We start from the raw sequence: 12508 nt of genomic DNA on the forward strand, positions 1-12508 counted from the left end.
GATTTTTCCAATATACCCTCAGAGTATAGTTCATTAGTATTCACTCTCCTGTGTTACATGTATACTGTAAATGCAATAAAGAGCAAACATAAAATCGACGCAAATAAAAAAAAAAGAAATCGGCGCAAATGCAAGAATGAAAATTAAAAAAATCGGCGCAAAGGTCATACGCCCAAAAAACAGTTCAAGCCGAGCAAGGGCTGAATGATTTGTACCGTCTTCTATAAATCCTTGATTAAACATTCTTATAATCACTGTGTATCATCGCCACCGGAAATTGGGTACTAACGAAGCGGAGAGAAATAGAAAAAAAAGTAAACAAGTTAAGAATTCATTCAATTTAAGTCATTTGATGAGGGTGCCGCTTAAGAAATGAGATTCTGATATATAATTCTTTAAATTATTAGGCCGATAAGTACAAAATTAATACAAAATTTTGTGTAATACTCCAAAACTTGCCACTTAGTACCGGAAAATTTCGAGGTCGATCGTCCTCTGTCGCCCCATTCTCAAGATATTTAACTGTTTTTCGTTATTTTTTCAGACACGTTTTTAGATTATTATAGTATGGCATCATATTTACTAAAATTTGATGTCAAAAACATGTTTTTAAAAGAATATGGATAAATAATTCAATCCACAAGACATCTTCCTTCAATTTGTTGAATAAATTTTTTGCAACATGTTCTTCAAACATCTTCTTTGTATATTTGATATGATGGAGCCATGTACATGAATGGATAAAGCAGGTGTTTATTTCGACAACAAACATGACAAAGACACTATCATTTTTCTTAATTTCTCCATAATCCATCAGTGTATATGAATGTAGGTTGTTACATTTTACACAATTGTGTTCTTTGATAGTACTCCATTTTGTTTATAGCAATTTTGTAGGATTTTTTTCTATTTCTTTTTCCAGAAAAACACACAGTTGAGTTCATTTCACATTAGTAATCCAATTAGCACATTATGTAGAAAAGTATTAACAATTAAAATTCCTCTTCAGTATAGACCTGCAGGACCTGTTGATGATCATAAAAACCAAGATATCTGACCTATAAATACACAAAATAAAAAAAAAATGTTATAAATTGAGAAAAAAACAGCAATATAAATAAGCTTATTTTATATCGTTTTAATGAACATTTTGAGAAACTTTCATTTGATATTCTTACTTGTCATGCTTATGAGTTCTCTTATTTCAGTGCTTTGTGTAAAAGATTTAATATTCTTTGTTTAGTGCCTTGCAGGGATATTTAAAGTTGAGCCACTTGCAATAGTTGTTATAGAATGTTCATATGTTGTGTTAATATTTGAACCACTGTCCTATATTATGGTCAGGTTGAGTGCTCACAGACATGAGGCCTAAATTAATATATTGTTTGTTTCCCTAATCCCTATTCTGACAAGCCAGGTGTGGGTAGGTAGGTAGGTAAATAATTTTATTTTTCCCAAAAGCCTGAATATTATCTGATGATCCGGTAAGCCCGAAAAATCAGAAATGAATATAATAATATTTGGCTTAGTTTTGACAATAAAATTTTATGAGTAGGACCATTTTTGCAGGGTCGGTCTAGATTGGAGAAACAAACAATATTTTATATTAGGCATGATTTTTTTTTATTAATTGTTATTGCCTTTGAACAGAACATGTTGAAATAAATTGGATTGTTTAAATCTTTATATGTTGGGATCTTTAATGAATGACCTATAAAGGAAGTGTTTTCTCATTATTGAAGGCAGGCCCATGATTGACCTTTAATTTCTTGCATCCGCTTTATTGAACTCTGGTGGATAAGTCACTCATTTACCATACCACATTTTCTTATTTTTATATGATTCATCATTCAAAGGCAATTTCTTTTATTACTGTAATTCAGAAATTATCCAAACTTTTTAGTAATGAGAATAATGTGACTGGGTGAGTACCGCAAAAATAAGAAATCATATTTTGATAACAGAAACATATATATATATATATCTTTATGCAGTTTTTTTTTGTAATCACAATAAGTTGTCCATTCCCTGAAAAATCTGAATTTACAGTATATAGAAGTGGTCTTACCATTTAGGCCTTGTTGTATTCTGTTTATCTTGTTTTGCGCTCATTTCTATTGTAACTGTTTATATTTTTCATTATTTTTCTATATTTCTTGTCCTATAAAAAATAAAAAGGGTAAAAACTATTATTAAACATCAGTTTGTGTTTTTCTTTATATGCAGTTATATTTAAAAAGAATGGAATATTTGTGCTTTTTCATTTCACAAACTTTTTGCCAGTCATGACTTTCGCAGACTTTCACCCTGGTCAATAGTTTAAAAACAAACATTCCCATACTTTTTCTTTGTGTTCGTACTAATTTTTCATTTGACAAAAAAGACATGATTCAACTATTCTTCTATAATATGTTTCGCTTGACTACGTTAAACTCTGAAATATTGTTAGCAGTATAATCAGTATGTGTCTCACTCGTCAAAATTTCAAATTAATATATAAATAACCAATAAAAATGCTATGCATGGCTCAGCTTGATACAAACGTACAGGTTGAACCCAGAACAGTTTGGGCAAGTATGGACACAACATTCAAGCTCGATACAACTCTGAATTTTAAATTTTTATTGTGATTCAATAGTTGATGCAGCATAGGTTTCTGACACAGAATGAATGTGGTCCAAGTACTTAAAAAAAATTAAATTGACAATTAACCTCCAAAATGGTCCAATATTCAAAATCTCAATACATGGTTAGATGCAGCATATCAACATGATCAAAGAAACCCAATAATTCATTTTTTGATGAAATCAAATAAAGTTAAATTTTGGACCCTTTAGAACTCAATGTGGACCAATTTGATAATGGGACAAAATATAAAAAATCTTAACGAATGGTTAGATTCAGCATATCAAAGAGCCCCATATAATCAATTTTTGTTGAAATCAAACAAAGTAAAATTTTGGACTACGATTTGGACTAACTTGAAATTTGGGCCCATAATAAAAAAATCTAAGTAAATATTCAGATTCAGCATATTAATCAGAACACCAAGAATTTAAATATTGTTAAAATCAAAATAAGTTTAATTTTGGACCCTTTGGACCTTAAGGTAGACCAATTTAAACAGGACCAAAAAAACTAGGAATCTTAATACACAGTTAGATTTGGCATATCAAAGAACTCCAATAATTCAATTTTATATAAAATCAAACAAAGTTTAATATTGGCCCCTTTTGGCCCCTAATTCATGTTATTCCTAAACTCTGAACAAAAACTCTGGTCACAAACCTTGTGTTTGAATTTCACAGATTTCTATTAACTTGTACTAAAGTAATTAAGCGGAAACTAAATGTCCTGGGACAACGACGACTACATGATAAAATTGAAAATGGAAAAAGGGAATGTGTCAAAGAGACAACAACCTGACCATAGATTCAAGGGTTGGAATCCTTTTCTTTTACCGACCAATGCATTTGAATGGGAGATATAGTTGGAACCCCTCTTTACTCATGGTTGGGACCCCCCTTTGAAAATGGCTGGATCCGCCCCTGAGAAGCATTATAGAAAAATCTATAAGCTTTAACTCAAAATATGAATCAGTTTATTTTTAAAGGGCAGGCACAGATCCAGAGGGGGTTCAAGGGATTGGAACCCCCCTTTTTTTGGATTATCAATGCATTTGAATGGGGACATGTAATTGGACCCCCCCCTTTCCCCTTTTGTCCTGGGTTAGAATCCCACCCCACCCCTTTTTAAAATGACTGGATCCACCCCTTAAGGGTCTATAATTAAGTTTGACAACATCAGACATACTACTTTAACAAAAATAAATGCCACATTTCATCCAATTTAATTTCATCTCTTACTTGCTATTTCATCCATAATATTTAAAGAAATATAAATTTGGGAGTAGTATGATTTTAATTTGCAAGTTATTAACTATCCAAACTAGAGACCTAATCATGCTAATAGAGTAGATATACTTGACTAATTTAAATCAAACTTGGGGTGACTGGGAACAAAGATTTTAGGGAATAGATGCCAGTTTACCTACAATGACCTAGTTTCATAACAATAGCATACATTAATAAAGACTACATGGTCACTCTTATGTTTAAATTTTGGGTGTTCATTTTTTAATGTTTAAAGCTAACAATTTCAACTACATACAAGTATCAAGATTTGATCCTACATTATTTGAATATTGAAAAAAAATAGCTTTTTAAATTTGGATCTAACGTTATATATAATTGTGTATGTCACATGGGTGTATTTTAATGTAAAGCATCTGAAAAATCATTAGCCGTCTCATATTAATTTCAGTTCTTCAAAAGGCAAATTTATATGAGCTTATGCTGAAAATAGAGATTTCTTATTAAGGAGAAATCCCTGCCCCCCTTTTTGTGTGAAAAATTTTGTTGATTACAGAAACATGACTGAGGCAACCATCCCCCATCTGAACCCCCCCTCCCCCCTCCAAATAATTATGACGTCTTGAAAGGCTATTATATTTTATTTTTTTTCTACGTCGATGTTAGGCGTCAAAGACAAAAAATATAATAGCCTTTCAAGACGTCATAATTATTTGGACTACCCCCCCCCCCCCCCTAATCACTCAGGTCATTGGTGAAGAGTTGTCACACAAAATAAATGATACCAAATATTCATATGAATATGTTTATATGTTTTTAGCTAGTGTAAGTCAGTCAGTCAGGAGAGGAGGCAACCATTTGATTTGTAGGGTGAAAAATGTGATTAATCTTGTTTGGTAAACTTGTGCTATAAATAAAAATTACCAATCCATTAAAAAATCCGTGAGTCCAATCTCATCCAATGAAATAGATTATTGTCTGTTTTCGAAGTTATATGGAGGTAAGTTAGTAGTCCAGATAAATATGACGCATTGCAAGGCATTTTTTCTGAGGAGTAGTGTAGAATGGGGGAATGGAACCAATAAATTGATCAGATCCGAAATGCCCTTCCCAGTGAAGGAGCACCTATTATTTTGTAGGTAATTATTATTAGTGTCGGTGGTCTCACAAGTAAATCAGAGTGAATATTGCATGCACATTAAAATTAGCAGAGAAGAGACAATTATCAACTTGTGTTTTATTAATTTTCTCGCAGTTATTTACGGTAAATCAGCTATATAGACATAGGAAGATGTGGTGTATGTATATATAACACAAAACAGGTGTTCGGTTCTAGTACTGTATAGTGGCTATAGTATATGACTTTTAAATAACAATTATCAATTATATCTGTATTCTGTGGCGGGTCGAAGGGGATGGAATCCGGGATTGGACGCCCCTAGCTTTTTGTGAGCAATCATTGCATAAATGATAATCTCGGGAATCCTCTCAAGTTCCTACAGAAAAAGGGAGAAGGTTTGGATCCATTAAAACGTTTAATCCCGCTGCAAATGTTTGCACCTGTCCTAAGTCAGGAATCTGATGTACAGTAGTTGTCGTTTGTTTATGTTATATATACGTGTTTCTCGTTTCTCGTTTTGTTTATATAGATTAGACCGTTGGTTTTCCCGTTTGAATGGTTTAACACTAGTAATTTTGGGGCCCTTTATAGCTTGTTGTTCGGTGTGAGCCAAGGCTCCGTGTTGAAGGCCGTACTTTAACCTATAATGGTTTAATTTTTAAATTGTTATTTGGATGGAGAGTTGTCTCATTGGCACTCACACCACATCTTCCTATATCTATATACAAGGTGATAGGACGTTCCGTTGGAATAGGTTACCTGTGCATCAGGAAAAGTTTTAATATAAGAACCTTAAATATATGTGAACAGGTCGGTAAAAACTCTCTTTTGACACATAGGTAGTGCACTGTTGCATTGAACACCAATCAAAACGCTAACAATATGTGAAAAGATAACGTTTTAACCTACACAATATATGAATAAGGTATATATACACTTTTGAAATCTGAATTATATGAAAAGGGTGAGGTAACAGAAACCCAGCGGCAATGACACCCCTTATTTAATGGAGACATGTAGTTGGAACCCCCTTTATCATGACTAGATCCGCCCATGATTTTTACATGTAAATCAAGCCTCGGGTATTTGTTGGCATAACGGTAACCACGAAAGGGGGAGGGCTAATTAAAAGCACGAGGAATTATAAATATACAATTCAACAGGGATAGAGTGCATCAAGGAATTGTATATTTAAATTTAAATATACAATTCCTTGAGTGCATGGAGGAATGGGAATTAAAATTGTCTTTTCACGATAGTCGAAAAAAGTATCTTGCACGTTATTTTCATCATCTTGTCTGAAACACTCTGAATAATGAGCTTTAAGGCGAAAACAAGGCATGTGAAATACTATAATAAAATACACTTCTTTTTTTAAACGTTGTATGGACAAACCCATAAATCCCTCAAACAATTTGCTTGATTCATGTCATATCAAATAAATTACAGCGCGGAAAGGTATAAACTTTAATTTAATATCAAACCTAAATTTTTGTTATATTTTTCAATAAATTTAAAAATCTTAATTAGGCATGCGTGAGTTCCATTTCATGAGACCTACACAGATGTCTATAAAACAAATTAAAAATTATAAATACAGTTTTTCAATTCTTTCCGGCATAGATTAAAAAAATATGTATATAATCTTTATACGAGTTTGGTTGAATTATTTCACTTCATTATAATGATAAATCTTTTAGTTCTTAAATTTTTGATTAAAAATGAATTTATCATTTTGATATCTAACGATAAACTTTTTAAATTGAAGTGACATGGTCAGTAACCTAATTAGTTGCATGGCTGATTACCATCTTACAGGTGACCCAGTAATTTTCCATATGACAGTAGCGTGTGCCCTCGGGGTTATATCGGGGTGTGTATAACTTATTTTCTGGGGAACATCCTGTCCACGTGTAGTACTTAGCATATATTGCAACAGATGACATTAAACAAATTTTCTTTGTAGCATCGGAGGCAATTTCATGTTCGCCGACCACACAAAATATTTCACAAAAAAGATATGATAAAATCAAAAGAAAAAGATAAAGAAATATTAACAAATAAAGGTGAAATTGAGTAAACGGGGATTCGTGTTTTTATGAGCTTATTTTCAGTGGACAACAATAAATGGAAGTTTTTAACGACCTTGTGTGACCTATAGTTGTTGATGTTTGTGTCATTTTGGTCTGTTGTGGATAGTTGTCTCATTGGCAATCATACCACATCTTTTTTTTAATATTGACTGGTTATATACATGATATAATATATATAGCCCTTGCACGGTCGGTCCAGTGGACATATTTCATACTAGATAACTTATACTGTAATTCTTTTTATATATATGACAATAATTGTCCGATCTGATACACGTACCTATAATGTACAGAATTTTGAACAGCTTCAAATATATGGGGTCCGTAGAAACACCGCAAAGGTCCTCCTTAGTGCACTAAGAACAAAAATGTGCACTAAGGACCTGATGGAATGATACAACTGTCACAAAGGATATGGCATATAGAAATAGACTTTGTAAAAGGAGAAGGTCCGGTAAGACACCTTTTAGGCCCCAAAATATAGCAGCTTTACAAAATTGTTAAAAGTAAACTTTTAGTTATTTTTTGGACAGTAGAATGCTTCAGCTTCATAAATATGGGCTTTTTGACAATACATGCATTGATTGTCACCTTTAGTATAATCGGTAGAAATTCATGTTCGCTCAACCTTGAACCATGAATAATCTGCTAGTATACTGATTAAACATGTACTAGTATATGGTATTTCAAATTGTTCTCTATTTTTTTTCATTTGTTTGTTTCTGTCGTATTTATTCTGTCTACTATTTTTTACTTCTAAAGTAATACCGTATTTTCAACTCTTTTCAGTTTGGGATTTTTTCATCCTTTTAATTTTATAAAGATAAATAATTGTGAACACTTCACGGAAAAGTGAGGATTGATATTTGGTTGCCAATACTTCATTCATTTTTCTAATGTCAGGAACTATGCCATTTATCAATATTTCGATTAAATAATTAAACTTATAGAATTATATATATATATACACTTAAAAGTTTATTTAGAGTAACCATATGCCGGATGAACAAAAAGAGTGCCATTTATTGAAAAACATATGGTTTGGTATAACAAGAAAACTTCTCTAGTGTTCTAAACATTTCTCACACAACCCCTCCCTCCAAACCCCCACTTCAAGCTCTGGATCCGCGCTTGCCCATAGTGCTTATTACATTATAAAATAAAATGGTATTCGTCTTCAATTGTTGAAATAAAGATGAATTGTTAAAAAAAAGCATTGACACCAGTTTAAAGTTATCGTTCATAGAAGACAGTTATGATTTATTCTATAATTCTCTTTTTAAAACGTCAAATAATTTTACCTCTTGGAGTTTTTCTATATTACTTCTGTAATCGGATTTTGAAGAACCCCATGGACACCACATACTCTCAAATGTCTTTCAAGGAATAATGATAGTATGTAAACTCTTGTGTTGTTAGTAAGGAAATAAAATATCAAAAGCCTTTGTTTCTCAATTTGTATATTAATAATAGAGTTTGTTAATTAAAAAAAAAGCTTGCTTAGCAATTTCCTTAAAAACTAAATATATATAACAAAGGCAAAGTTTTAAAACACAAAATTTATTTTTTATTTTTCTTTCATAAACTTGAAATTATACCACGCTAAACCGTTAGGTTAACAACCATTGATTAATCAATAAGTAACGATCAAAAGACAACTGTTTATTGGATTAGGTTGATTGAACATGATGATTCGGGAATCTGCAATAAACTGTTGGTCACGTGGCGAGTGGCACGCGTTTATTAAAAAGTCATTTAACTTCAAAATTACAAAATCTATTGATACCTAACTTTAAATTTATAGATATGAGGTTTTTAATCATACCCTCTTATATTCATGCTCGCTGTGATCTTAAAACATCGTTTTAGTGTCCTTAATGCAAAAACTTTCTTCTTAGTGCACTAAGAAGTCTTTTGCAGTATTTCTACACACCGAAATATATGGCCTTATTATTGGTAATATACCATATAAGGGTCACTAATGGCTTAACGTGTTACCAAATTAAGAAGAAGAAATAGGCTCAAAACCGCATTTTTAACTTTAGATTTTTTTTCAATCCCAAAATAGAGAAGAGGTCCGGTATACAGACTAATTAAAAAGTCCAGATGAGAAGTTTAACTTTTAACTGTTTCTTGACGCATGCAAAAAAAATGCAGTACCTGGTTACAGTTGCTCATTGAGAAATTATCATCTTTCGATTAAATGATCTTCAATCTATATGCCAGGTATTCATTTTAAAAGTTATAAAATCTAAATGTGAAGTGATCTAAAATGTTCAATATTAATGAGTATTTTCGCTGTGAAATGAATCTAAGGTCGTCTAAAAGTATATACATGTCACAGTGTAGATACTATTCTGTACGCTATCCGGAAGTCGCGATTTTCGAAGCGAGAACTTTTTGAATCACATTTTAAATTTGTTGGATATACTATATTAAACGGTAAGATGTTCATCTGTACATTGCTTAATGATAAATTCAGCTGACATCGATATTCACAAATGGTTTATAATTAAATTTAGCACATTCATTATTTGTATCTTTGCCTTAACCGAGAGATTTTCAAGTGCATCACTACGGTAAATCAGTCGGTGAACATGAAAACAATCTTTTTGTACCCTTAACTGTACAAATTACCGTAAAAACCAGACTTAATTTACTAAATAAAGTATATTTTAAGTGGTGGTAAAAGTTTCAGCCAGATCTTTGAAGCCAGAAATAAGAAAATTACACTTGTTTGAATTTCTCACTGTACGATCAGTCTCGCTTGTATATTTTGAAACTGTATGATCAGTCTTTATTTCACTGTATTCTAGTAGTGATTTCAAAGTTATTTACGATACATTAGAAGATTGCATTTTTCTTAATAACACAGATATATTTTAATAAATTCACATCCTGAAAACTTATCAAACATTTTTTAGCTTGATAGGGTGTACTCGACTTACTACATTAAGTATAAGGATGTTTGAATGTTGCTGAAATAAGACGAAGGTTTGTTTGTTTATTTAAGTTTCAGAAATGTCCTCCGTTATACTTGAAATTGTACAAACACACAGATGTTATTGTTTTATAAAAATACATATATTTACAAACATTCGAGGCCGTACTGTAATTGATCACATCTCATTCACTTTGTTTTGGATGTAGATCTGTCTCTTTCACACTCAATTGTACACCACTTGGTAAAGCGGTGGTTTATAGTGATAATGAAGTCCGGCTTTCAGTTCGTCCGTTGGACCGGTACAGCATGTTTCGCCGGTTTTGTAAGGGCATCTCCTCATAAGCCACTTAATATACTTCGGGGTTTCCAGACATTTTTAAATGGAGAGGGGGTCCAATCCAGGAGAAAAGAGGATTCCAAATTAAAAAAAAAAGAGTTTCAAACAGCCGGATCCCATTTTTCTTTAATCCTTCACTGGTATAACTATTAATTATTTTTACTCGGATTCCGTATCATAAATGATAATATAAAAAAAAGAAGATTCGGTAAAAGATTGCCAATGAGACAACCGTCTACAAGAGATCAATGATGACACAGACATTAACAAATATAGATCACCGTATGGCCTTCAACAATGAGCAAAGCCAATACCACAAAGTCAGCTATAAAAGGCCCCGAAATGACAATGTAAAACAATTTAAACGAGAAAATTAACGGCCTTATTTATATATTAAAAATGGAATGTATTTCGAATTTTATTAAAAAATCTTTTATGGGGTTTCTTTATATAAGATATGGACTTGAACATTGCATTATATGGGGGCACCCATCAGGTATTTCCAACCGTGACACTTTTCTAAAACTGCTCCATTTTTAATCAATTAATGTATTATGGACCTTCTATTTAGAATTTTTGGTAAAAATATTTTTGATGTTTCTATATTTAAAATACGGAATTTGTCATAACCTTATATTGGGCATACCTACTTTATATCCACAACTTCCTTCAGACACTTGTCATAACTTAATGAATCTTTTTCAGATTCCTTATCATTTAATTTAACTAGGCACCTCTTATTTTGAATATTCATCGGTTTCTATTCACATGATAAGGACTTTTTCACTACCTTTAATATTGAGTGGTACCCGTTTACTATACGCAACTTTCAAAAACTTACCATATATTAATAAAACTCCTCATATTCGTTATTAAATGATGCCCCTGTGCACCTCTAATTTATTTTTCAGGTGGTTTCTTTTTTTCCAAAACATAGACTATAGAAGTGGCGGGGTATAATTTCGTTAATTCTTTCCTCAATACCTAAAGTTTTTAAACAAAGCTTTCTCTATCTATTTTTTTGTCATTTTAAAAGAGACAGGCTTGATGTATGTTATCACCAATTTGTCAACGGCAGACGGTGTAAATAGTCTTTAAAAATGTAATAGTTAAACAGATAACATACTAATACAAAGTCCACAAGCGAATCATGTATTGCCTTTTAGGCATTTGATTTTAAGTAACACTGACGGAACAAAAATATAATTATTTTGCCGTCTACCAAAATCATCAAAAATATATTTATATTGTCCGATGAAAGAAATGACACGTTATAGTTCCATGGACACAATCATAATATCACATAGACACGTATATACCATCATATTGGCGTTGTTTTTCAGTCAAGGTCGTTAAAAACTTCCATTTGTTGTTGGTTTTTTTCTTCAAAATCACGACTGGTCATACAGACAAAAAATCTGAAATCGCTTCTAGAATACAGTCAGTTTTGGACTGATCGTACAGTAATTTATTTTGGGATCCTCAAGGAAAGCATATTTTTTTATTAGAAATACGAACATTCTACTTAAATACGGTAGGAATATTGAAACAGTATATATTTAACTGTAAACTGATGCAAATACTTACAATAAAAGATTATTTGCTTTGTACTACGAGAGCAAAATTGTCAATCGATTTAACTTTTTGCTATGAAGTTGGTGTGATGCACACGTATATTTTATATTTTACTGCATGTTTTTGTTACAGTTACTCATATCTATGATGCGATACATACATTTAAGATGTGCAAAGCACTTTATATATATAGGAGTAAACAAATGATGAGAAAAAGCACCAAAACAAAACCGTTCTGTTAGGCAGTTTGAAATCCTCGCTTCGAAAATCGCGACTTCCGGATAGCGTACAGAATAGTATCTACACTGTGCATGTGTATTTGACCCGACTACTGACTACATAGTAAACTATTCATTATGTATGTATAAGGGGGTCTGAGCGGGACTCGGGATTGTCGAGGCGTATTTTTTGTTGTGCCGTGAAAAAGCGAAATGAAGTTTAGCGGGACATGGGAAATTACAAAAATATCAGAATTGTTCACTTATATAGTGTAAGCGTAATGGCATCATGCGGGAATCTAAAAAAATAAAAAGTAACTAAGCGGGATCCGTGAACATAACCCCCAAT

General features: G+C 32.1%; 1 long non-coding RNA gene across 1 annotated transcript; it reads right to left on the reverse strand.

Moving 5' to 3' along the window:
• Window positions 1-632: 632 nt before the first annotated feature.
• LOC134705415 (uncharacterized) lies at window positions 633-4898 on the reverse strand. The gene is made up of 3 exons (XR_010105554.1): window positions 4797-4898; window positions 2069-2161; window positions 633-1058 (listed from the first exon to the last, which is right to left on the reverse strand). It is a non-coding gene; the product is annotated as an uncharacterized LOC134705415 (long non-coding RNA).
• Window positions 4899-12508: the final 7610 nt, after the last annotated feature.

This window comes from Mytilus trossulus, chromosome 2, assembly GCF_036588685.1.
Source record: "Mytilus trossulus isolate FHL-02 chromosome 2, PNRI_Mtr1.1.1.hap1, whole genome shotgun sequence".
Classification (NCBI taxonomy): domain Eukaryota; kingdom Metazoa; phylum Mollusca; class Bivalvia; order Mytilida; family Mytilidae; genus Mytilus; species Mytilus trossulus.